Source organism: Sorex araneus, chromosome 2, assembly GCF_027595985.1.
Source record: "Sorex araneus isolate mSorAra2 chromosome 2, mSorAra2.pri, whole genome shotgun sequence".
Lineage (NCBI taxonomy): Eukaryota > Metazoa > Chordata > Mammalia > Eulipotyphla > Soricidae > Sorex > Sorex araneus.
The window spans coordinates 232,706,941-232,734,432 of record NC_073303.1 but is presented as its reverse complement, the minus strand read 5'-3'; the positions used below and the strand labels follow the sequence as shown (position 1 = coordinate 232,734,432).

The 27,492-nt window shown below is 53.1% G+C and overlaps 1 protein-coding gene across 6 annotated transcripts in view; it reads right to left on the bottom strand.

Annotated features, from left to right (window-relative positions):
• GATAD2A (GATA zinc finger domain containing 2A) overlaps positions 1-24,958 on the bottom strand; it is a 49,248-nt gene extending 24,290 nt beyond the window's left edge. For 3 of the 6 annotated variants that reach the window (XM_055127456.1, XM_055127460.1, XM_055127463.1), the window contains exon 1: positions 8,872-9,137. The gene's annotated coding sequence lies outside the window, so the exon portion shown is untranslated. Of the gene's footprint in view, positions 1-8,871; positions 9,138-24,645 lie in introns of those variants that run through there. The other 3 variants (XM_055127467.1, XM_055127458.1, XM_055127461.1) reach the window with 3 other exon arrangements.
• Between the last annotated feature and the right edge of the window lie 2,534 nt (positions 24,959-27,492).

Sequence of the window (27,492 nt, the reverse complement as noted above, 5' to 3'; positions counted from 1 at the left end):
AATGAGAGAGCACCTATTCCTTCCCTACAAGGCCATAGGGTGGTGGGATTCTCACCAGAGAAATGCTTACACCTCGTTGGCACTGAGCACCGTCTCCCACCTTTCCTCTGCCCCAGCTGGGAACCGCTGAACCCTTATTCCCGCCCCATGTCCTTCTTGTCTCTCGAAAAAGGACAACTCTTGGGCTGGAGGATGGTACAGTCGGTAAGGTACTTGCCAGGTATGCGGCTGACTCGGGTTCAATCCCTGGTTCCCATAGGGTCCCTTGAGCACCTGACAGGAGTGATTCCCCGGCCTAGAGCCAGGAGTAACTCAGCACTGCCCAAAAGCCAAAATAAATAAGGAGACAACTCTAGGGACAGTCCCCTACCCCTGAACCGGTTCCCACTGGTAGAGCCCCTCTGATCTAAAACTTAGGAACAATGTGCTCAAGGTCCAGGAACACCAAAAAATTGAACCCTTTGATATTACATTGTAACAGCAAAGTATGGGGGGACTGGGTGGGAGGGGGGGGACTGGGCCCAGGGGGGTTCCTGGGGAGCATAGGCTCAACACCCTGGGGGGAGGGAGGGCTGCTGCGCTGACCAAATGAACCGCAGCAAGAGGCCCTGCAGAGGCAGAAGGATCAGCAGAGCACAGACTGGCCCAATGGCTAGGTGGTCTGGGGTCCCCTAACCCATCTTCCTCAGGACATGCGGCCCCCTACTCACCCAGAGGAGGCAGGCCTGACTGTATGAACCACAGTAGACCCACCTCCTTCCACCGGAACCTCCCACAGGGCCCCTCGCATGCAGCTGACCCCAAAAGCATGAAATCAACACCCACAGACTCCCACACCACCTTGAAAGCAGCTCTACTATGCCTCCCGGGATAAGGGACCATCTGCAGCGGCCCCCCTTCACCATCGGACAGGTAGGGGTATGCCTGTGGGAATGTGGTGTGGGGGCAGAGACTTCCTAGAATGAGGACACAGGTACGAGGACAGCTGGCACTCCATGAGCTGACCCACCAACAGGTGCATATGGAAATGAGGATACACACCGTCCAACGCCCCAACCACCACTGGCCTGTACTGGCTGCCATGTCCAGTCCAGCCTCGGATGCTCAAGGCAAGGTTTCCAAGGCTGGCTTCAGATCCACACTCTGACCCAAGGTCCCCCACTCTGGGAGAAGGCGGAGCTTTTCCAAGGTGCCCCCACAGAGCAGCTTTCCCAGTCGGCTGTAGCAGGCAAACAAAGACCTGGCCGGAAGGAGAAAAAGCCCAAAAGAACCCACCTGGGAGTTCGGGGTTGAACCAGAGACTCAACAAAGGGTCAGGGAGTGAGCAGGGTTTACCAGCCCACAGCCAGAGCTGACCTGCTGTGCCTCAGGTAAGAAAGGGGCCACCAGGGGGCTGGAGAGATAGCACAGCGGGTAGGGCGTTTGCCTTGCACGCGGCCGACCCGGGTTCAAATCCCAGCATCCCATATGGTCCCCTGAGCACCGCCAGGGGTAATTCCTGAGTGCAGAGCCAGGAGTAACCCCTGTGCATCGCCAGGTGTGACCCAAAAAAGCAAAAAAAAAAAAAAAAAAAAAAAAAAAAAAGAAAGGGGCCACCATGTGCTGGTACTTTCCAGGACAAGAAAGCCTGTGTATCCGATCCACACAGCTCTTGAGCACCCACGTAAGAGGGACACAGAGCCACCCAGCCACCAGCCTGCAGCAGGAGGCCAGGCTACAGATGGCATTTGCCTTATCCTCAGGGAGGACCCAGCACACAGGTAAGGTGTCAGGAGGTGGGTGCCATTGGCTGGCATGAACACTTACACCAAAACAGCATAGAAGGGCCACTGGGGAGGAGCACCTACTCCAGTTCAACCCCCAGCCCCACCGGCTCAATGGTCCCAGAACCCCAGGAGTGATCCCTGAGAGCACCACTGGGTGTAGCCCCCAAACCAAACAAACCAAAAAAACCATCCCCAAATCATCTCTCCTCAGCAGAGACCAGATGCCCACCTTTATCACATCAGACACATAGGAACCATGCACAGTCTGAAGGGGGGGGGGGTGCAGGACACCTGCGGCTCCCTGTCACCCAGGCCAGCCCCCAATACACATGTGCTGTCACTAACTCAGAAGAGGGACACTCCAGGAGGCAGCGACTCTTCAGGTGGCATCCCTTAAATGCAGTCACACTCATGTTCCTGTGCTAGGGCAAATAGATCCTGAGCGGCCCCCACCCCCTTTGCCCTTGCCTTCTAACTGTTCCCCGGACTCGACAGCTCAGAGCCAGTTCAGGTGGCCAGAGACAGGGACAGCTGCCTACCCGATTCTATGCCTGAATCCCCTCTCCTTCTGAGGAGGTGAATGCAGCAGGGGAGCACCCACCCCTCAACTCCTCTCCTCCAATCTGCTTTATGAACCCTTGGCCATCAGAACAGATGCCTCCCTGGGACAAATATCTGGCACTTTCTAGCAAGCAGTCCTCACAGTTCTCAAACCATGAGGCCCTGCCTAGGACTGGTGGGGCTCTCCTGATCTCTCCCTGGCTCTGCAGCTCGTTTGGGATCCAGACTCTTGCCTGGAGGATGCTCGTGATTAACTGCGCTGCTGTTATTGTTTTCCAGAGGGAGAGGAGTCGTCTCTCCAGAACAGGAAGTTGAGCGACTCCAGAAGCAGCAGCCCCGGGTCTTCCCTCCCAACATCCTGTCCCAGCCAGCCACTGCAGACATCACCATGACCACGAGGTACAGCAAGGACAAGGATCCAAGGAAGGAAGCAGCCAGTTGAGCCCACTTACACGGGAGGGAACATAGTCCAGAAGCAAGCGAAGAACAAGGGCAGTGGAGCCCAGCTGCTGAGGGAGCAAGTACCCATGTCCTGCCACCACCAGGGCCGCCTGGGAGAAGCCCCAGGTAAATCCTACACCCATCTGTCACCAGCTGGGTTCCATCTCTCCAGCTCCGCCAGGTAACCCTCAGCTGTCAGCACAGCACATCCGCCTCACAGCACAAGGAAACTCGGGGAGCTCGCCAGGCTGCTGCTCCTGCTGGCTGGAAGTGCCCTTAATGGCCCCTGTAGGGCTGCAAAGAGACGTAAGGGCCCAAAGCCTCCACAGTGCACACTCCATATGCAGGAGGCCCCCAGGTCCAGGTGGAATCCCATGGTCACCTAAACAATGCCAGGAGCAACCCCAAACAGAGCCAGGTTTGGCCCCAAAACACACACAAAAGATTTGGGGAGGGGAGCCAGCAGCCTGAAGACCCACCACACAGACAGGCAGTTAGTCAAGGCCAAGAAGAACAAGTCCCAAACTCTCCTATAGTGCCAGCAGCATGAGGGAATTTCAGATCACGTGCATGCAGAGGCAAGCATGAGAACATCCGTGGCATGGGATGGACAGGACGAAGGACAGGTCCATCGTTTTCAAGCCAAGAATCCAGCTGTCTCACTCGTACACGTGATCCCCAAACAGGGTCCTGACTAGCAGGAAGCACTGCCCCATCAGTCTGTTGCCCCACACAGAAAATGCAGCGAGTGGCTGCACTGTAGGAACACAGGGCTGGACAGGACGGGGCAGACACCTCATGGATTGTCAGCAATGGGACAGTGGGCAGAGTAGCAGGTTCTCCTCCACCTCCCAGATGACTCGGCCCACCTTTTCAGGAGAGCACACCCTGCAACAAGAACTCAGAGACTCCCCCAGCCTGGGAACAGAAAGATGGGGGAGCTAGTCCCAATGAGCCAAGCTCCCCAGTCAAGCTGTAATTGAGATGTACTCCCAGGGGACCCTCCTGCAGCTAAGGGCCATGGGCACCTTCCTCCCACCCTCAGGCCAGCCGCACCCCCCAGTCTGGGAAGAAAGAAGCCAGATCAAAAAAGCATCCAGGATCCAAAAGCATCCTGGCTCAGGCCTTCCACGAGAACCACACACAGAGACAGCCAGTATGAAATCCAGAGTGTCCTGGCAGATAGCACCCATCTGTGGGGGAGGGACTGTCCCTCCCCCCACTCCAGCAGAACTCAAGGTGGCACCCAGGCTAGTGGGCCAACAGGCCAAATCGGAACTCAAAGGGCAGGGTCCAGTCTCTGGGGCAGGACCTGGTGGCCCTGCCAAGGTTGCTCTGCACACAGCAGGCAAGAGAAAGGGCCAGGCCTCTGTGATTGAGTGAGTGATAAAAGACACCAAGTCTGGGTACCCCCCAGCTGTGGCCACACTGACCCGGGACTGACCGCAAGAACATAGTCGGAGGAACCAGGCAGCACATGGCAAGGCAGTGGAGGGAAAGCCCGCTTGAAGGTACCACCTCATGAGTGAGAATGAAAGACTCAAGGCTGGAGAATACAACAGGCAGGGCACTAGCCTGGCATTAGGTCGACGGGGATTGGATTCCCTGGTACTTCGTATAGTCCCTGAGCCCACCAGGTATGATCCCTGAGCACAGAGCCAGGAGTAAGGCTTGAGCACAGCTAGGTGTGGCACAGAAACAAATCAAAAAATGTGGGCACACAGGTCAGGGGGTGCAGGGTAGAGCTAGGGCTCCCCTCCAACAAGGGAAGAACTTTCCCTCCTACCCCTCCAGAGGCCGCACCTAGCTACCCGGGAACCAGAAGACCTGAGTCCTGTCACCTCAAAACTGCCCCCCAACTCCTGGGAAAGCTCCAGGAGCCCCCTTTCAGGTGTCCCATCCCTGCCACACATCTCAGATATGGGCCGAGAGTGGGGGAGGGGGGTTCCTCTGCTTGAGTCCAAGAACGAAATTAAGGAGAACAGCAAAGCCAGACCCCCCTGCGAAACAACGGGAACCAGAGGAGGAGGGGGCACAGCACAGAAGAAAGGGGCCCTTCCCAAGGCTACCTGCAGCTGTCCAATTAGCTTACATCCCTTTGTCTTCTCAAAGACTAACCTACATTTCCAGACAGAAAAGAGGTCACAAATGCAGCCTAAAAAATGTAAGGGGTGGGGCAAGAAGCCCCTAGTCTAACACTGCTTGGTGGAATAGCCCCAGATCCTGTTCTTTAAGCAAGAGGGCAGGGTGTGCAACCCATGCACACACACACAGCAAGGTCCCCGACCTCATATTTCAGAGCCCCTTTCACTCATCTCTTTTAGTGGTACCAGGCACCAAACCTGTGACCTCACACACACACAAGGCAAGAGTTCTAGTGTAGAGCTCCGGGCCCAGGGGCTTCCTGACAGCGCAGGCAGGTGTCCTCACCTGACCGTACAAGCGGCTGCCAGCAGCCCCACTTGCCTCTGAAGGCCCCACAGGCAGCCGAGAGCATCCGCGCTCACAGGCCGCAGCGCGCTCCATGCGACGGACGGACTCAGTGACTCGTTCTTCTGGTTCTGCCACACTCCCCACCCCACAACGGTTACAGGAAACCCCGAGAGGAGCCATTGCCCGAGGAGGGCTGCCCACGAGACCTCACCTACTCACCTGTTTCACAACCTTCCTCATTTTCTACAAGGAGCATAAATTAACTCAATTACCAGGGGGAGAGGAGGAAAAGGAGCAGTGGAGGGAAAGAACAGCAGCCATTCCAAAGGGCCACAAACCTCCACACCCACACACTGGCATGGGGGTGCCCAAGTTCCCAAGTGAGCTGCCAACGATCCCTAATAACTCAGGTGCAGCCCTGACATTTCTTGCTGAAAGACTGAAACAAGACCCTGCATCTCTTCATTTTTCCACGAGCAGCCCCGGAAACAGCAGCCCAGGGTGGTCAAGTTCCTCGGGAGCATCTTCTGGGCCCGGCCCTACCAGGTCCAAAGGTATTCATTGCAGGTCGGAGGTGCCACCGCTGACTAGAGACCCACCCACCTCCCCAAAGTCTTGCCCCCTCGCTCAGGCCAAGAACACTGGCTACTGAGCGGCTCCCAGGATCTCCACTCAGGTTTCCCCACGTTTGAGATGACTCAGGTCTTCTCCCAGTAGCCATGGGGTACACCGAGCAGGGATCCTTGTCCACTGTGGGGGGATCCAGCACAAACTCCCCATACTTGGGGAAGACAATCAATCCACAAGCACCACTAGAGAGGCTAAAAACTCACAAAAATAAATGACACAAAACAAGAGAGGGGGCAAGAACAGAACTGGAATCTTTAAAATGTTTCACAACTCTCAATATTTTCCTGAGTTTAAAAAATCATGAAATACATGATGCCAAAAGTAGCTGGATTCAAAAACAAAAACAAAACGAAAAAACTGTGAAGTTGGTGATATAGCTAACTGGTAGTGTTTGAGGCCCCAGGTTCAATTGGGGGGACAGGCTATGCTAACATAATCCACAGGTTTTGTATTTAACTTTGGTACAAACCCCTCCATAACTTCAAGGTTTTTTCTATCTACCAAGAGTAGCACTGCTTTTGTTTTGTTTTGTTTTGGGGCCATACCTGTCAATGCTTAAGGAACCATAGAGGATATGGGGATCAAACCCCTGGTCAGCCGTATGCAAGCAAGTGCCCTACCTGCTGTCCCATCTCTCCAGCCCTCTTTTTAGTACTGTCTTTTAAGAGTACTATTTCTCAGGATACGAGCCATAGTAGAGAAGGAAGGTTCTTGCCTTGCACGCAGCTGACCCGGGTTCGACCCCCAGCATCCCAGGTGCCTGCCAGGAGTCCCCCTTCCGTATCTTGGGGTGATGCCCAAAAACAGATACACCAGAAAGAGGGTATTATTTCTCACTCTCAAACTACAGGTCTATAGCTCTGGGAAATCTCACAATGGCGCGGCACATGCCTAGCATGCCCAAGAGCCTGAGTCTGACCCCAGGCACCACCAACTGCATAACCTACCAATGAGGCTTCCTGAACAGGTAATGACGTTTATAGATGATGATGCCATCTGAGTGGAAACTATGCAACCAAGTCAGGAATACAGGGGCCAGCCCATCAAGAAGATGAGACCATGCTGCATGATATCAGAATCTTAGGAGAGGATGGCAGGAGAGACAATGGAGCGGCTAAGAGACTTCCCTTGCATGAGGTAGACCAGGGATCAATCCCCAACATCTCCTATGGTTCCGGAGTACCATCAGGAGTGATTCCTGAGTGCAGAGCCCAAAGTTTGTTGGGGTTTTTATGGGGAAGGGGGCCCCAGATCTGATTTACTTTCAGGTCAGTTGTAAGCAAGGCAAGCACCCTACCCACTGCACTATCTCTCCAGCCTCACAGAACCAGGAGTAGCCCCTAAGCATTGCCAGATGTGGCCCAAAAACCAAGAAAATTAAAAACTTTAGAGGAGGAATATTGGGATGTGAGGATTCGCACCCCAAATCACTCTCAAAATTGTCCTTCTAGATGCTTCACCTCTAAAGGGTTCCCCTAATAAATTCCTTTTCTGGGCTAGAAGCCAAGTAAGTGAATGCCGGGCTGGCTCCCTGGAGGAGGGCAGAGTGGGCTGGAATGGTGTCCTACAAGGGTCCAGGTCATTCCCAGCTCCAGACGGCCTTGTTCTGGGATGACCCAGGAAATGTCCTGCTGTGGATTTGTACAGGCGCATTCTTGGCGGGGTGGTCCCAGGGAAGGTGAATTCTGCCTCTCAGGGCCTTGGGGCAGCAGCCTGGTCCCCAGGAGCCTCATCTATGAAGTGGGGGCTGTTTCTTCCTCTTCTCGGTCTGTGTACTGCACCTGGCAGACAGTAGGCATTAACATCTGGGGGCCAGCACCACCTTTTGGTCCTTGGCACAACTTGAGGTCAACCAGCTACACGTGCTAGCAGCACCAGCAAATATTACTTAGGTAATCTAACTTGAAGGAAAACTTGTTACCACAAAAGAGAACATCACAGGACAGAGAGTCCAGAACTGAAGAGAGGGCACAGCAGCTATCTGTCCCTGGGCTGCCAGAACCAGAACAGCACTGGGTGCTCCAAGAAAAGCGAAAGAGGGTGAAGAAAAAGAATACTAACACGCCAGTGACTCACCCGGACTTTGAGCTGAGAATCAGAAGCCAAGATAAGGATGAACTCCACACCTAAGTTGTGTGAATGCAAGGCTGAGCAGTTCCTGCAGTCCCAGCCGACCGGAGGAGCACACGGTTCCTGGGAGGGTCCCATTCATAGCCCGCTCTGAGCGCTGTCAGTCTCCCGGGGCCCGGGCCCTGCCCATAAGCCTTTCCTTGTTGAAGTGATCAATTCTGATTCTTGGCAATAATCCCTTTAAAAGGCCAGCTGCGGCTGTCTAGCCACTGATGCCGACCCATTCCAGGTGGGAAAAAATAAACCAGTGCGGCGCCGCCTATATACTGAGGCGGATTTAAACTGTGGGGCCCTGAAAGGGGCCGGAGCCCTGGGGGCAGCGTCCGGTCCCGAGGGTCAGGCGGGAAGGGCGCGGGCTTGGAGGCCGCCGCAGGCGTGGGCGCCAGGGACTCTTATTCTGACACGGAGCCGCCGCCGCCGCCGCCGCGGGGTTCCGCGCCGCCACCCGGGACCCCCGCCCGCCGGGACCGCCCCCCGCCGGGACCCCCTCGTGCCCAAGTGCGCCCCCACGCTCCCACATACAGCCCCACCCACCCGAGGCCCCTTTACCACGCCCGGATCTCCGCGACCCACGTGCGACCCCCGCCCTGCTCGCCTGGGACCCCCGCCCCGTTCACGTGCGCCCTAGCCCAGCTCGAAAGCCCCACCCGTCCACGTGCGCCCCCACCCGCCCAAGACCCCGGCTCCACCCAGTCCGCCTCCCCCACTGGCACAGAGGCCGATCCGCCGCTTCCCGGGACCCCCGCCGCCGCCCCCACGTGCCGGGCGCGGAGCCCAACTTTCCCCGCCGCGCGTGCAGGAGGCGCTCGGGACACGCGCGGGGAAAGTCGCTGCTCCCACTTCCCCGCGCGGGGTCCCGTCACCACCCCCCCTCGCCCCGCCCCGCCCCGCCAAGTTGGTCCGGACTTACCGGGCCGCGCTGGCCCGGCCCTAGGGCAGCGCGCTGGGCCGGGGTCGTGCGGGGTCGTAAAGGAACTGGACGGCCAGGGGTCGGGGGGCGCGGGGCCGCGCGCGCTCGCTCCGCCGCTGGGGCCGCCCGGGCCCGCGCCGCTCGCTCCGCCGGTCCGCCCGCCCGCGCCGCCGGCCAGATAATGCGCCCCTCGGCCGCACACATGGAGCCCGGCGCCGGCGTCACCGCCCGGGACATGCGCACCAGGTCAGCGCGCCCGGCCCGCGGCCCCCAAAACACCGGGGAGCTCTTAAAGGCGACGCCGCCCGCCCGTGAGGGCGGGGCCGGCGAGGCGGGGGCGTGGTCTCGGCCGGGAAGGCGCGGTCAGGCCGTGGGGGCGGGGCCGGGGCAGGCGGGGTCCGGCAGCCCCGGAAGCACCGCCCCCCATCGCCCGGCTCTCCCGGGATTCCCACGCGCCAGGCGGGCGCCCTGGGCGGGTTGGGGTCGGGCCGGCGCACCAGGCTATGAAGCCCCCCGCAGTCCTTCAGCGCCGTGGGCAGAGCTACACCAGACTCAGGACCGGCCCCCTCGCCCCCTGCAAAGCTCCCCTCCTTCGGGGCCTCTGGGATCGAAGATCCGCGCCTCCCGGGCCCGCGGAGGTGCGCGGAAACTAGTGAGTGGACAGCCAAAACCCGCGACGCTTAAGAGCAGTCCCGTCATGGAGCAGTGGGGAAGGCCGGCGGCGCGGGGACACTCAGGATCAAGATTAACCAGAAAAGGCCCTTTGCACAGGCTCTGGACCGCGTTCAAACAAGTAATTCGTGATGAGCCCCAAGAGTAACTTCCAGGGGCCAGGGAGACGGCACAAGGGGTTCTTGCCAGGGTCTATCCATCTCCAGCACCGCATGAGATCCCTAGAGCCCCACCAAGAATCATCCCTGAGCACCACGGGAGGTGTGGCACGCGCATATGTGCATGGACACGCAAAAAGTGGCTTCCGTATTTTCCTAACACCCGAATACTTAGTCCCGTAACTGAAACAAAAGTTTCGACTACTACAAGCCAGGGTCAGAGCGACAGTACAGAGATTGGAATGCGCTTACCCGGCCAATCCCCCATGCCAATAGATAGGGCACTTCCCTCCCCCAGTCTGCCAGAAGTGATCCCTCTTGAGCACCCCCAGGTGTGGTCCAAGGACAATAATAAAAAAAAAATAATCCAGCACATTGCATGCACTAGGGTATTTGCTACAGTGTTTCATGTTCCCAAGAGCATCCGTCTAATGGGGGAGGCGGGCCAGGTTTGGTTTTCAGTCCGAATTTAAAATACAGGGGCTGGAGCGATAGACACTACAGCAGATAGGGCATCTGCCTTGCACGCTCCCAACCGGGAGCAATCCTCACCATCCCATATGGTCCCCGGGCACAAACACCGCCAGGAGTGCAGCAAGGTATGACCCAAAAAGGCAACAATAGGGGGCTGGAGAGATAGCACAGCGGGTAGGGCGTTTGCCTTGCACGCGGCCGACCCGGGTTCAATTCCCAGCATCCCATATGGTCCCCTGAGCACCGCCAGGGGTAATTCCTGAGTGTAGAGCCAGGAATAACCCCTGTGCATCGCCAGGTGTGACCCAAAAAGCAAAAAAAAAAAAAAAAAGGCAACAATAACAAAAATTAAAATACAGTGTGTAACAATTAAGTCTACAAATAAGTTTCTCCAATGTGACCTCAGCAATGAATTCAAAACATCTATTTTCGTGTGTTGAGTTGCACCCTTACCGGGCAGATTTCTGTCTTTGTTCTTGATTCCACCCGGAATCCCCCCAACATTTTCCTAGGGCTTCATGTAACATCTGGCACAACCTCCTAGTCACAGGAGAAACCTCCCTCCAGCCCAGAAGATACAATATAGGGAGCTGACCAGCACCTACTTTGCAACTAAGAAATTCAAATGTTCAAAGGCAAACAAAAACTCTGGTTCTTACGGGAGGTGACTGGTGGAGGTGAGTGGTGGAGGAGCCAGAGAGTGGACTCAAGGGGAGGACCCAGCCAAGTCAAGCCCTCCAGGGACACTCAGGGCCATCAGCAGGGCAGTGCATCTGCTGGAAGCTTGGACCACTGACCACTAGTCAGGTGAGGTATATTAAAGCGATACAAGCAAAATATTACCTCACGGCTCCTCACCTGGGTCATGATTAATACCAACTTAATTAACTACTAACAGCAGAGTGTGGTCAGGTGGGAGACCCAGAGCTTGAGAGTGGGGTTTCCAGTGTCAAGCCAGCAAGTGCTGTGAGTCATCAAGGTGACAACCGGTTTTAAAGAGAAGGCATCAGCTGTGACGACTGACACACCCTGTGCACTGGCTACCGGTGGGCTGCTCCAGAAGGCAGTGCCAATCTCTGCAAGAGGCAGGGAGGGGGAGGGGCAGCTGTTTCAGGGTTCCTGCCATGCAGGTAGGGAAGGTCAAGGTATGTGATGGCAGAGGTAGTGCTGGGTCCTCTTAGGTCAGGGAGTCAAATGCTGAGGCTTCCTGGATTTAAGACCATTTCAACTCAGTACCACGAACTGGGCTCAACAGCAAATACTTTCCAGTGCTAAAGATGTTCTAATCAAGAGATATCGAGAGGGTTGGGATGTGCTTAAACAGTGAGGCACAAGCCTTGTATGTGCTTTGAGGCCTGAGGCCTGGCTTCAATCCCCAGCTCCGCAGCAGAGTGAAAACCCTCTTCCTCTGCCCTAAGAGCATCCAGCCATGGCTAGCAGACACCAGCTGAATCAGCTGATAAACATTCCTGGGGGCTAGAGAGGCTTTCCGAGCATGCAAAGTGCCCAGGTTTGATCCCAGCACCACAAAAAGCCCCTAGTAACACAAGAAGTAACAGTCATGCACTGAGCCAGGAACTGCCCCCTGAGCATCATCAGGTATGGCCCAGAAACTGCTCCCCCACCAAATTTAACTGCTTTAGTCATCAAGATTTGCCTCTGAATTCACTTGAAACCTATCTCTGGGCCAGAAAGAGAGCTCAGCCGGCAAAGTGCAACATTTGGTTCAGGAGGCCCAGGTTCCATCCCTGACACCACCAGGAGCAACACCAAGCAATGCCAGGTATGCCCCCCAAAAAAACAGAAATAAAATATATAAAAATAAAACTTCTTGGGGCTGGAGTGATAGCACAGCGGGTAGGGCGTTTGCCTTGCACGCGGCCGACCCGGGTTCGAATCCCAGCATCCCATATGGTCCCCCGAGCACCGCCAGGAGTAATTCCTGAGTGCATGAGCCAGGAGTGACCCCGGTGCATCGCCGGGTGTGACCCAAAAAGCAAAAAAAAATAAATAAATAAATAAATAAAAATAAAACTTCTTGGGGCCGGAGTGATAGCACGGCGCGTAGGGCGTTTGCCTTGCATGCGGCCGACCTGGGTTTGATCCCCGGTATCCCATATGGTCCCCAAAGCACCACCAGGAGTAATTCCTGAGTGCAGAGCTAGGAGTAACCCCTGAGCATCGCTGGGTGTGACCCAAAAAGCAAAAAATAAATAAATAAATAAATAAAACTTCATATCCTCCACAGACCAAATCCTTGCTAATTAATATTAATAGTCAACTCTCCTTTCACCCAAACCAATGCAAAAATATTCTAATTATCTTTCAAACGTGCTATTAGATAAACTTCTGACAACCACCTGAGCATGTCTCTGTACATCTAGAGGGAATAAAGAAAAAACAAAACAAACCTGAGCCAAAGTTGTGTCAACTTTCTTAAGAGAAACTCAAAAGTTCCAAGTCCTATAAAACTAAGTATACAGGAGCATCATGACCTACTGAATGTTTCAGGTACTGCACTTTCTGGGATTTTTGTTTTGTGTTTCTTGCTTGTTGTCTAGTGGTGCTCAGGGCTTACTCCAGACTTTGTGCTCAGGAGTCACTCCTGGCATTTTAGAGGGGCAGGCCATATTTGGTGCCAAGGACTGAAACAGGGTGAGCAGGACTCACTTTACTATCTCTCCAGTCCTTACTTCCTGATTTTTATTAAGAAAATCTCTTCCGGGGGCTGGAGAGATAGCACAGCGGGTAGGGCGTTTGCCTTGCACTGGGCCGACCCGGGTTCAAATCCCAGCATCCCATATGGTCCCCTGAGCACGGCCAGGGGTAATTCCTGAGTGCAGAGCCAGGAGTAACCCCTGTGCATCGCCAGGTGTGACCCAAAAAGCAAAAAAAAAAAAAAAAAAAAATCTCTTCCGGGGCCGGAGCGATAGCACAGTGGGTAGGGCGTTTGCCTTGCACCCGGCCAACCTGGGTTCGATCCCCGGCATCCCATATGGTCCCCCAAGCACTGCCAGGAGCAATTCCTGAGTGCAAAGCCAGGAGTAACCCCTGAGCATTGCTGGGTGTGACCCAAAATGCAAAAAAAAAAGAAAATCTCTTCCAAGTGTGTCTATTGGACAAAACTGAAGACAACTTACCTAATAATAATAAAAAAAAATTTCTTTTTTTCTGTTTGACTTTTTTTTTTCTTTTTGGGTCACACCTGGCAATGCACAGGGGTTACTCCTGGCTCTGCACTCAGGAATCACACCTGGTGGTGCTCAGAGGATCATATGGGATGCTGGGAATTGAACCCGGGTCGGCCGCGTGCAAGGCAAACGCCCTACCCACTGTACTATTGCTCCAGCCCCTCTGTTTGATTTTTGGGCCACACCAAGAGATGATCGGGGTTACTGACTCCTAGTGGTACTTGGGGGACCATATGGGATGCTGGGAATCAAACCTGGACTGGCTGCATGCAAGGCAAGCACCTTACCCACTACATTATCATTAAAGCCCGACAGAAACTCAAGAAGGGGCCACACTCAATGCGAAGGGTTTTGCAGGAAAAGAGCCACCTGTGGCACCTGTTCCAGAAGTTCACAGGCTGGTAGGCAGAAAGACACAGATTTCAATACAGAAAATATATTCAGAGCAAAGACAGGAATCCCAGAGGAAAGGGCAGCTATCTAGACTGGGAGGGGGGGCAGGAAAGTCTGCTGATGTGACATCTGAGCCACCTCTGACAGGGTGGGCATGCGAGGCAACCAGACTCAGACAAAGGTAATGAACAGAACAGCTGAGACAGGAGAGGGGGAGGAGTTTTGGGCAGAAAGGGATGAATTCACTATCTTTCAATCTTTCTATATGCCTCTCTCTCTCAAAACATGGTGGGCCAGAAGACTCCAATGGGCTGAGTTTATGTTTTAGCATCTGTAGGCCTGGGTTATTATAATACCAGGTGCACATGGCCCTGCACCACATGGCCCCTGATTATAAGGCAACTGATTAGAAAAGGCAAAAAAAATTAATTTTTGGGGATTGGAGAGTACAGAGTACAGCAGGTAGGGAGATTCATTTGCATGCAGTTGACCCGGGTTTAATCCCTGACACCACATATGCTCCCAAAGCACTACTAAAAGGGATCCCTGAGCACAGAGGCAGGAGCAATATGTAAAAAGGGAAAGTATCAGAATGTGGGGGGAGAGGGGAAGTATCTGATAATCTATCTTTTTTTTTGCTTTTTTGGGTCACACCTGGTGATGCACAGGGGTTACTCCTGGCGGTGCTCAGGAGACCATATGGGATACTGGGAATCAAACTTGGGTCAGCCGTGTGCAAGGCAAATGCCCTACCTGCTGTACTCCAGCCCCACTATCTGATAATCTTAACCTATTCAAAATACTTAATAAAGGCTGTTAGTCACATCTCAGTCTGCTTAGTTTAGACATAAAGAAAAGCAAATCTAGGTTCCGGGAGACAGCTCAAGTGGCAGAACACATGCAAAGTCATGGGTCAGATCCCCCCACTGTTTAAGCTCCTAAGTGTATCCCTGGGCATCCAAGGTCCACTCAGGGTAGTTCCTACAGAAACTTTATAGGAACTTGGATTAATACAGGGGGCCACAATAGTACAACAGGTAGGGCACTTACTTTGCACATGGCCGACCTGGATTCCATCCCCGGCACTCTATACATAACAGTCCCTCAATCCCCACCAGGAGTGATCCCAGAGTGCAGAGCCAGGAGTAGCCCCTGAGCATGGCTAGGTGTGACCCACCCCATTCCCCATGGGGGCGGGTGGGGGGAACCTTAGCATCTAGGACACATCATAGTCTCCAGTTTGCAAACAACAAACCTTTAACTTGTGGTGTTCTGAAGTGGAAAAACTCTATACCCCTGAAAGAATGAGTAGTCTGTCCTCCCGGTAAGAGCCCTGCATTTCTCTACAGACAATAAAAGCAGTAAGTCTTCCTCGTTTTCTCCTCCATGACTTGGTAACAAACGACCAAGCTCCTGGCCTGATGACCTAATCAGCCTACAATTTACCAATTCTAACCTTCAATAAAGACAGGATGAGAAAGAGGAAAGCCGAAGGCCTGAATTCAATGCAAATTTAAGAACTGTTCTTCCCCGCCAGAGAGATAGTATAACAGCTAAGGCTCCAGCCACACACATGGGGCTGACCTAGGTTCAACCTCCAGTACCCCATATGGTCCCCTGAGCTCCACCAGGAGTGATGCCTGAGATCAGCATCAGGAGTTAAGTCCTAAGCACCGCTGTGTGCGCCCCTCCCATTATAAAAGAAGCAAAATGAATATTCCTATCACACTATCACCCTCAAGACCACCATGACCTGCAGGATCTCACTGGGAACTATCAGCCACTCCAAGCACTTCATCACTGACCTTGATTTCCTCTCAGAAAAATGAAATGCCAGATAGCTGCCCAGGCTTGGATGCCAACCTGAGGACACTGACAGATGCATTCATCAGGCTTTTACAACAATTTGGATACTTTGTGCTTATCTCCTTATCTCCGCACAAAAGTAAACCCTGAGGCTCTGGGGATTAAGCTCCCTTCCTCAGATCCCAGTGTGAGCAAATGATGGAATCCAGATTCAACCCAAGGGCCAGAGATACAGTACTACAGGTAAAGATCTTGCCCGGCTTGTGGCCAGTCTGGTTCTTATATGATACCCTGAACTCTGCCAAGATTGATTTTTCCAAAGGCAAACAGCCAGAAGTCCTACCTACATATCCCCAGGTGTGCCCTCAACAAACAAAAACAAAATAGATTCAAACCCAAAGCTTTTTGTCTCTAAAGTTTCTTCTACAGCACATAGGGCTTCCTGTAGAACTGTTAGAAAGCTACAAACACAAACATCAGAGAGCCATTCTTTCAGAACACTTGCTGAGGGACCTGCCTCAGGCTTCTGGAAGTTTCATCCATCTCCAAGTCTACTCTAGTTGGAAAACCAGGGAGTACTAAACACTCCCCCCGACACACACCACCCCCTCCCCCAGTCCCTTGCATGTTCCCTGGAATTGTCAAGTGTAGATTTCCTGGCAGCATTAAGCTCTACCACAACTAAGGAAAACTGACCACTTGAGATGTATTTTCTGTGCTCACTTTGGGGCCCAAGAATTGAGCCTAGAGGGCTGGGAAACAGGAAGTGAGGAGGGAGTAGCATCCACTTCCAAGGGCAGCAGAGCTCAGAGGTGGGAGCCTGATCACGTGCCATGTTGCATTAGCCATCCACGCCCACTTCCGGCCTGGGCCAGCCTCTTCACCTCCAGCTCAGTGTACTCAAGTGGAGGAAAGAAAGAGGACTGACTGCCAGAAACTCCCTTTCCCATCCTCCCACTCTGCTCCAAGCTGTGACCTGATGATTATCCGCTCCTGGCTTCTGACCCACCCCATAGAGACCTTATCTTCAAATCTAAGACATCCAGCCTGGCTCTCACCAAGAAACACCAAAGAGGCCTTTCCCTCCACAAGGTAAAAGTAGACCCTAAATGGGGCTGGAGTGATAGCACAGCGGGTAGGGCGTTTGCCTTGCACGCGGCCGACCCGGGTTCGATTCCCAGCATCCCATATGGTCCCCTGAGCACCGCCAGGGGTAATTCCTGAGTGCAGAGCCAGGAGTGACCCTTGTGCATCGCCAGGTGTGACCCAAAAAGCAAAAAAAAAAAAAAAAAAAAAAAAGTAGACCCTAAAGCAAAGGGAACCCCCCTCCCCCCCGTACCAATAACCTACTAATACACAGGTCACAACAATCAAGTACCCTCTTCTTTTTTTTTTTTTTTGCTTTTTGGGTTCTGAGCGATGCTCAGAGGTTACTCCTGGCTCTGCATCTAAGGAATTACTTCTGGAGGTGCTCGGGGGACCATATGGGATGCTGGGAATCGAACCCGGGTCGGCCGCGTGCAAGGCAAATGCCCTATCCGCTGTGCTATTGCTCCAGCCCCCTCTTCTTTCTTTTTCAATTTCAAACAATGTAGAAAGGCCTTTTAGAGCTGTCTCTCTCTTGGCAATGAAGAAATGCCATCATATTCCAAAAACACATCACCACCAACTTTGAGAAAAGCTGAACGGAAATTGCTCCGGGCAGTAACCACACCAGACTCAGCTTTCTCCAAGGTACCAGCCATTGTTGTCCTGGTACAACAATTGCCAACATGAGCTTAAGAGGCACTACGAAGGCTAAGGAGCTTGCATACAGCTGACTCGGGTTCAAATCCCCAGCACCACACATGATCCCTGAGCTCTGCCAGGAGTGATTCCTGAGCACAGAGCCATAAGTGAGCTAGAAAAAAAAAACACTGCCAACAACCAACAACTCACCAGGGAAATGCCTCCATTTAAATGGAGAAGACAGTAGCAAGGAGCCCAGTGAGGAAATAAGGAGGTGGTAAGGTTTCCCTGCTACACCTCCAACAAACTCCAGCCTACGCTCCCTGCTTCCTGGGCTACCACCAAAGAAGCCCTGCAATGTCCTTTCCTTGGCTTTTTTCATGCCAGGTCCTGGGCTGTAAGATTCAGGAGAGCTGACTGCCAGCATTCAGCTCACACACACACCCCTAGTATGGTGCCCCTAGCACATCATAGGCACATAAACATTGATTGCTGAATTATTGACTGACTAGGTAGCTACATAAGCCAGACAATATTTTATAATTTTTTTTTATTTTGGGGTCACACCCAGTGAAGCTCAAAGGTTACTACTGGCTCTGCCTCAGAAATCTCTCCTAGCGGTGCTCAGGGGATCATATGAGGTGCTGGGGATTGATCCCAGGTCAGCCCCAAATATTTAACAAATTTTGTCTCTAACTTAAATGTCTAAGTTACACTTAAAAAAAAAAAAAGGATGGGGCTGGAGTGATAGCACAGCGGGTAGGGCGTTTGCCTTGCACGTGGCCGACCCGGGTTCGATTCCTAGCATCCCATATGGTCCCCTGAGCACAGCCAGGGGTAATTCCTGAGTGCAGAGCCAGGAATGACCCCTGAGCATCGCTGGGTGTTAAAAAAAAAAAAAAAAAAAGGGGGCTGGAGAGATAGCACAGCGGGTAGGGCGTTTGCCTTACACACGGCCGACCCGGGTTCAAATCCCAGCATCCCATATGGTCCCCTGAGCACGGCCAGGGGTAATTCCTGAGTGCAGAGCCAGGAGTAACCCCTGTGCATCGCCAGGTGTGACCCAAAAAGCAAAAAAAAAAAAAAAAAAAAAAGGAGGAGCCAGAGAGATAGTACAGTGGGTAGTGTTTGCCTTGAAAGCATCCAACCTAGGTTCAATCCCCAGCACCTTATAAGGTCCCCCAAGCCCCACCAGGAGTAATCCCTGAATGCAGAGCCAGAAGTAAACCCTGAGCATTGCCGAGTGTGCTCCCACCCCCACCCCCACCAAAAAAAAGGAGGGACTACAGAGATAGCTCAAAGGGCTAGTATGAAAGCTTGGCATGCAGGAGGGTCAGATTTAACTCCTGAGCACCGCTGGAGGCATCACCTAAGCAAAGAGCAGTCCCAAACCCCATCCTACCTCACCCCCCAAAAAGGAACCAGGGATGTGACTCAACTGTGGAACACGTGGCTCATATGTATGAGGTCCTGGGTTCAATCCTGACACTCAAAAAGTACAAACAAACAAAATATCCAAGGGGGGGTGTTAAATCTTACCTTACAACCACACAGAAAAAAATCCTAAACTAAGCCCTTCCTCAATACTCAAAAGTACCTTAGAAGAAAAAAGTCATATACAAATTATGCACCAGTATTTAAAAAAACAAACTAAAGGATAAAGACAAAAGTAATATAAGAAATTAAAAATAACATCATTCATTCATTTGGATGGCACCAGTCCATACAGTAGTTATTTCCCAATTCCAAAAGAGGTCGGCCTGCTTTTCATCATCAAGATCCCACAGGGATTGAATGCCCCCAGCGCTGTCTTCGACAGGAAGGAAACCCTGACTTCCCCGGCTATTTCGGTTATATAAATCAACAGTTTATGGTCCACAGTTAGAAGCTGGGCAGTGTATGGACCCACATACCTTTTAGAGTTACCCACCAACGGATAACCATGCAACATTACATCGAATAAATGTACCTAGATCAATAGCATTTCTAATTATTCAAGGGTTTTTACTGCTGTAAGGATCTTTCAATTAAAAAAAAAAAAACTTTAGAAAACTTCCTGTTAGATGAAAGAGACTGGTGCTGGCGCCAGCGTCCACCAGAATGAAGCCTGTGGCACACAGTAGTAACAAGAATATTTTCAAAGGGGAGAGTTTCCCTTTAAAGTTTTTTTGGCTTATTTTGTATATTTTATAAATAACAGGAGCTGGAGTGAACAATACAGTAGGTAGGCTGCTTGTCTTCCAAGTGGTCAGTTGGGTTCGATCCCCAACACCACACTGTCACCTGAGCCCACCAGAGGTGATCCCTGAGCACAGATCAGGAGTAAACACTGAGCGCTGCTGGGTGTGGCCCCCAAACAAAAATAAACCAAAAAGAAAGAACAACAAAACTCTGATCTATTCTCAAATAATGGAATAACTGTCCTTAAAGGAATGAAGATAACAAGCAATACAAAATAAATTACTGCAGTTCTACTTTGGGGGCAGGGTTTGGGGTTTGGGATGGCAACAATTGAAATGTGGTGGGAAGGTGTAATGGTGGTGGGATTGGTATCTGAATATTAAAAGTAATCAATTATTGCTAACAGCTTTATAAAAATGAAATTTAAAAAAATAAAACAAAGAGAGGGGCTGGAGCAATAGCACAGCGGGTAGGGCATTTGCCTTCCACGCGGCAGACCCGGGTTCGATTCCCAGCATCCCATATGGTCCCCTGAGCACCGCCAGGGGTGATTCCTGAGTGCAGAGCCAGGAGTAACTACCCCTGTGCATTGCCAGGTGTGACCCAAAAAGAAAAAAAAAAAAAGAAAAACTGAGCGGCTAGGGAGAGCTCAACAGGCTGAGACACGGTCTACATGCAGCAGGTCCGGGTTCTATCCCTGAAGGTTTCTCCTACAAGTACCACAGAGAGTGACGCCCAGCACTCTGCCCACTCTCAGCACATGATCCCTCCCCCAGGTGTTACTAGTAGCCCCCCCACACACACCAGCTCAGGTAGGTAGGTGTGGCCCAAAAATCAAAATTACAAGAAATTAAAGGTTGCTGGATCTTTCTTGCTGAGCTAGTAAAGACACTTCATGTGAATGTGTGCAAGACAGAGACAGAAGGCAGGGGCACCGGGGTGGGGGTGAGAAAGGGAAGGAGAATATTTCAAAAGGGGGCAAGGTCTTCTTCAATTCTTGAGAGCATCCCAGTATAGTTCTAGCCAGACTGTCACCCAATCTTTCCCCCTGGGTTTTAGCTATCAGAGCAAGCACCATCTGTCCCCACTCTAGAAAGTGAAGAAGGTCATGATTTTAAGACTTTCACTAACAGCTAAGAATCCTTTATCCTGTGAGAGACTAAAAAAATAGTACAGGGGTTACGGTGCTTCCCTTGCAGGGAGTTAACCTCGTTCAATCCCTGGCACCACATGGTCCCCAAGCACCACTGGGAGTAACCCAGTACAGTGGGCTATAACCCAAGCTCTCGCTTCCCCAAGAAGAGTCTTCTAAGAGACAGCTAAACAGCTCAGCAGGCTAGGCACATGCTTTTTAAGCAGGAGGCTCCACCCTAGGCACATGGTGGAAGCAGCCCCTGAGGACCACTAGGTATGGCCCAAACGCTTAAGGGGGGAGAGGTCTTTTTCTTTGGGGAGGCCACACTCAGAGATGTTCAGAGATTACTCCTGGTTCTGCCCTCAGGATTACTCCTAGTGGTGCTCAGGGAAACATATCGGATGCTGAGGATGGAACCCAGGTCAGCTGCATGCCACCCCAGAGCCAGACCCACTGTACTAGCTCTCCGGTCCAGGAATCCTCTTTCTAAAAAAAAAAAAAAAAAAAAAAAGAAGGAAAGAAAACAAAAAACAGCATCAGGCTGGAGCAATAGTACAACCAGTCAGGTGCTTGCCTTACACATACCCAACCCAGGTTCAATCCCTGGTAGCCCACATGGTCCCCCAAGCACCACCAGGAGTGATTTCTGAGTGCGAAGCCAAGAGAAATCCCTGAGCATCACCAGGTGTAACCAAAAAATAATTATTTTTTAAATGTCCGAAACCTGCCTATCTCAGCTTCCAGTACCAGAGGCCGAGTTAGCTTCTCCACTGTTCTCTGGATCATGGGCGCTCATGTTGAATTTAATCTCTCATGGGCACTAAGCCACACACGAACTGTCTCAAAGTACTATTACTGTATGCTATCAAATGCCTTTACACATCACATTCACAGTATTCTGTCCCCAAATCTGACCCATAGTTCTTATTTCAAGATTCTGATATATGAGATCCCTCAGAGGTAACTGCTATGAATCCCTCACTCCCAGCCACCCCAAAATATGGATATGAGCCTAGTTCTCGGACGTTTTTTCTTCCCACAATTCTTCCAAGTTCTTTCTAATCTATTTTTCTTTCAGTCTAATTATAGCAATACATTTCCTTACTTGCACTTAACTCACAAATTACCCCCGTTTTGCAGCAGGAGAAGAAAAGGCCAAGGTAAACACAAATCCCCACCACATAGGAAATCCACCTCACATCTGACATCTAAACAGAGAAAATATACAGTGAGACCCAGGAGGGCGGTGGGCTTTGTATGTGACACCACGTCTCTTTTCCTTCAGGCATAGTTAGCCTTGGCAGAGTATCAAGTGCTTCCGGGTCTGGAGTTCAGGCCAGAATCCTAATCTCTTGAACACAACCACCAATCTTCACTGTACCCGACCACGTGCCTGAGGCTGTGCTGGCCTTCTCTCGCTTTCTTCAGTCACTCACTCAGAAGTCTAGGAATCACCGCCATCTGTAGGCGCCTTCACACACATCTAGAGATCACAGATGTGTGATCCCTCAAATTTTTAAGTACCGCACCTGCCTTGTGCCATAAGTTGTCCAAAGCCACACAACTAGGACTAGAAGAGCTCCTGAATCTGAAGAAGCTCCTTCAAAGCTCCCCTTTCCTTCCGAACACCCCACGCTGCTGGGCCTCTGGGCTTCATGTGAAACACCAAAGATGTGCTGCCACTTCTCTGCCCGGTCTGCGGCCATCCCAACCTCCCCCACTCCCCATCTTTCCCCATCCCCTCAGGAAAGTGCCTACAGTTGACCAGGAAAAGGCAATAAAAGAGCAGCCAGAGCGGCAGCCGCTTCCTGCCCGGACTTGACTACCCAGGAGCAGAGGGCCCAGGAAACTCTCCAAGCGCTTCTCCACAGAAGAAAATAGCTCGAGTTGAAACTTGTGTCCACATGGTCCATCGACAGATTTAGAACTCAAATTATAGCCTCGGCAGGAGTCTTCACAAAGGACTCAAATTAAGCAAGACCCAGATGCAAGGGAACAGGGGAGAGCCAGCCTTAAATTGAACTGTAAAGTAAGCTGCAGTTGGAGCCAAGTCGGAGGGCAGAACTTGTTGAAATACTAAACCCAATAGGAGTTCAGCCTCTGTTTCCAACTCCACGGAAGGAACCATCTCCCCAAGTCTTTAGCTTGAGACCTGCGCATGGACACGAAGTAGTTACAAGTTACTCAGGTTTCAAACCGAGTTCATTCCTGTCCTTTGGACCATCTCTCAATGCCAGCATTCATCTGCTGGGGCTCGGGAGAGCCCTGCATTTGGCAAAGCAGATAAAATTAGCTACTGGGCTGAACTTGGAATCCAGGGTGGGCCATTTAAAAAAAAAAAAAAAAAGAAACACACACACACACACACACACACACACACACACACACACACACACAGGATTTGTAAAAGCCACGTAAAAACTTCCTTTGGGCCAGGCTTAAGTCCCCTAAAACTGAGAAATGGAGTCCAATCCCCCATCCCTGGCTTCCTTCCCACCCTTCCTGGAGCTGAGGTGAAGCATTTCCTGCTCTGGCACTGCCCAGGCAAAGCTGAGGGTCCTCAGGAGATGAAGGGGGTGAATCAGAAACCTCAGAAGAGAAAAACCAGCAGGCAGACCTGAAGGTGGCTCTTTCTTCACCTTTTCTGGGGGGCGTGGGGGAGGTGAGCTACAATGCACAGAGAGAGGACAGAAGGAAGGGACAGGAAGTGGGTCAGCCTCATGGCCTGACAAGTGTGATAATGCGGGCGCCTGGGAGCTCCAGCCTCAAAACCAGGTAACCAAGGTGGTGACCCCAATACCAGCGGTCTTGGGAAAGAAAAGGAAACATATAGCCACAATGTCTCCCAATTTTCTTTCCCGACCCCCCAGTTGTCAAAGTTCCAAGAAGTGCCCTAATCTGACAAGACAGAAAACTAGAGGTGAGGAGGAGCTTCCGGCCTCTCCCTCTAGAAAGGAGGGAACAGAAATAAGGAACTGGGGATTAGGGGGCTCTGAGCGGAAAGAAGGAGAGCGTTTCTCCCCCCAGGAAGAGGACCTCAGGCAAGGGAGAAGCCCAAGACTCCAGGGTCTCCCCTCAATCAGAAGGCGGGTTCTGGGAAAGTGGGGGTGCACTTCAAAGGCGTTAGGGTCCCGGAGGAAGGCATCAACTTATACTGGGGGGGTTACCTAGCAAAAAGGAGGCGCCTCCAAGAATTGCAGCACCCCAAACAGGCATTAGAAAGCACCGCAGGAAATGCCCCCAGGGACTGAGGGGACACCTAGAGACCCAAAGAGGGGGCCGAAGGTAGGAGAGCATGTCTCAGTAAGGCAGAGGGCAAGGGGACCAGCGGGAGGGGAGAAACCTCTGAGAAAAGCAAAGTCCAAAGGGAAACTTTAGAAAAGCTCCCGAGACACAGGGCTGCTCCCGAAAAGACTGGGCGCCCAGGAAGAGGCGGAAGGCCAGGGCGGGGGCGGGCTCCCCTCGGGGATGTGGAGGTGTCTCCTGGGAGAAATGTCGGTCCCTCGGGGAAGTAGGGGGTCCCTGGGAACGGAGGGGGTCCCACAAAGGTCTCAGACACGAACAAGCCCTTCCTCACGGGGAGCGTTTGCAATGGGGGCGCGCGCTCGGCGCGCTAAGAGCCCTGAGGGTGAGCAGGGGCCCCCAGGAAAGAGGTCCCTCAGAGATTTGGGGTCCCCTCAGGGAAAAGGAGCCTCTCAGACAAAAAGGTCGCGGGAGCCAAGGGCCTCCCCTCAGAGAAGGTGGTCTCCTGCGCCCGGCAGCCCCTCGGGGAGGGGGTCCTCCAGAGAAACGGGGCCCCTGGCCGCGGGGTCCCACACACGAGGCGCCCCTGAGAGAAAAGGAACTGCCCTCTGAGAAGCCAGGCTCCCTTAGAAGGGGTGTGAAGTTGGGGTCACTCCCCTCAGGGAAGCCGGAGACGAGGGGGCTTTCTCCGAGCGGCGGCGCCAGCCGGGGTACTCAGAGCCAGGCCCGCGGCCCCCGGGGAGCGGAAGCCCCGAGCCGCCGGGGCACCGGAAGCCGCTCCGCTTGCACTCACCGAAGTTGTGGGCGCCGGGAAGGCAGCTCCGGGCCGGGCCTCGGGCGCGCGTCGCTCAGTCCCGAGCTCCGGCGTCCGCGGCGGCGGCGGCGGCGGCTCCTCGGGTGGCGGCGGCGGCAACAGGACACCGGGCGGACGGACGGACCGACTGCCGGCTGCGCGGACGGCGGGGCGCGCTGGGTGGCGGGTGCGCGTGCGCGCGCCGGGGCGCTGACCCGGGCGGGAGGAGCCGCCGTGCCGCGCACGGGCCGCCGCTCGGTCTCCCGCTCCGTCTCACACTGAAATTGCCCGCTTCGCAGCCCGGCTTCCCCGGTTGCTAGGCAGATTTCGCCTCTCACACTTCCGGGTTGAGGCGCGTGTCGCCGAGTGGCGGCGCCGCAGGCCAATGAGGTCCCGCCCGGACTTCCAGGATCCGCACCCCTTGGTGGGCGTGGCCAGCGGCAAGACAGACAGCGCCCTCTGCCCAATGAGCGAGCGGGCCGGCTGGCCCTCGGGGTCGCACCGGCGGCAAGAGCGGGCCCGAAGAGGCGGGACGCAATGAATGACAAGCGGCCTGCCAACGAGAGAGTGGAGCGGGACAAGCGACCAATCATAATATTGAGAGGGCGGGAATTAATATTTCTGGGCGGGGAAGTGTCCAGAGGCGGAGCCTGAGGGACGCGTCAATCCGTGGCCGGCTCGCTTGGACCCCAGAGGGCAGTTCGGCTGGGCCGCCGGTCGGCCGACAACTGGCTGGGCAGGGGGTTCCCCGCAGTGCTCAGCAGGGGCGCCCCACCCACAATGCACTGGACACGGCCCGGGCGGGGCCGCGCGCGGCGCCCTCTGAGGCGACCCACAGTGCTTCGGGGATTGGGTGTCCCGCCCTCTGCTCCCCGAGAGTTGTGGTTTCGACCCACTCTGAGGAGCAGCTTCTGGAATCTGGCCCGTGGCCCCCATTCTGCGGAAAATCTTCGGCAATCTGGCCCTTGATCCCCTTTTCTGAAGAGAATCCTGGAAATTCTTGGAGAATTGGCCAGAACTTGGATGATTTTCTCAATCAGGGACCCCAGCTGTCTTTTCTCAGAAACTTGGGGTTCGGATCCCTGCCCTGTTTACTAAGAAGATCTGAAAGATTCAGGGTACAATGCCGTTCCATAGATGTTCCGGGGGCCACTGTCTGAGGGGCCGTGGGGGTGGGGATGCCTTCACGTCCGAAGCTGAGGTGGGGGAAGTCTGACCGAGGAATTCCCCTCCCTATAGAGGAGAAATTTGGGGCTTAAGGGAGCCGCTGCAAGAAGCATTGCCGGGACTAGGGCCCCAGCACTTCCTGGGAATGGGAGTGACCCCCAAACGTATCTGCGGGGAACCCCAGGAGCACCATCAGGGATGAACCCCAAAGCAAAAATTTAAAAGCAAGAAAGAGGGACCAGGGGCTGGAGCGATAGCATAGCGGGTAGGACGTTTGCCTTGCACGCGGCCAACCCGGGTTCTAATCCCAGCATCCCATATGGTCCCCTGAGCACCACCAGGAGTAATTCCTGAGTGCAAAGCCAGGAGTAACTCCTGTGCATCGCAGGTGTGACCCAAAAAGAAAAAAAAAAAGAGGGGCCAGAGAGATAATACAGTGGGTATAGCGCTTGCCTTGCACACAGCCAACTGGTGTTACATCCCCTGGCATCCTATAGAGTCCCCACCTTACCCCCGAGGACTGCCAGGAGTGATTCCACAGTTCAGAGCCAGGAGAAAGCCCTGAGCATCACTGGTTGTGGCCCCAAAACAAACTAAACAAATAAAAATCAAAAACAAGGAAGAGATGCCAGAAGTTGGAAGGAGGGCTCCCCCTCCCTAAGTCGGCCAGCATTTCCTCTAGGGAAAAGTCCATTGACCCTCCTGCCCAGCCCAAATGCTTGCTTGCTTTTTTCTTTTTTTTTCTTTTGGGACATACCAGCAATACTCAGAAGTTACTCCTGGCTCTGCACTCAGATTCTGCACTTACTCCTGGTGTTGCTCAGGGGATCATACCGGATGCCGGAGATAGAACCCAGGTCAGCTGCAATGTTTTGATTCTTAAATGGGTATCTCTTTCAGATTCTGGTCTCATCAGTTTTTTAACCAATAAAAAACGTTATTGGGTTTTTTTTGGGGGGCGGGGAGGGCTACCAAGTGGTGCTCAGGAGGCCTGAGGGTCCGTGCCAGGTCCCTGTGGTGCCAGGAATCTCAGAAAAGGACTCCATGGTTGCATCCCAATGATTGTGGTGCCTGGATGAAACTCAGGTGGGCTGCACACATCTTTCTGAATCACCATACTTTCTCTCACCCACCTCCCATTAGTCTTTTTGGCACAGATTTTGTTCATTTCATTCTTTTGGGGACACACCTGGCAGTGCTCAGGTGTTATTCGTGGCTCTGTGCTCAGAGATTATACCTGGATGGATGCAGGGCCAGCCTCATGCAAGTCAGGTACCATAGCCCTGATAGCCCTGTACTATTCTCCAAACCCCCATCATTTCCTTCTTGCCTCAGAGAAACAGTTTTGTTTTTGTTTTTTGCTTTTTTGATCACATCCGGCCATGCTCAGGGTTTACTCCTGGCTCTGCACTCAGGACTTACTCCTGGCAGTGCTTGGGAGACCATCTGGGATGCCAGGGATCAAACTCGGGTCGGCCGCGTGCAATGCAAACACCCTACCCGCTGTACTATCGCTCCGGCCCTGAAAGAGAGAAGCAGTTTTGCGTGAATCTGTCATTCAGTTTTTGGAATGTTATACTTCGTGACCTAAGCAGTGTCTTCCCAGGCATCACAGGCTTCCTCTGTCCCTCCCAGGGTAGTCTGAACACCCCACCTCATTGCCCCTCAAAGAACCAGCTT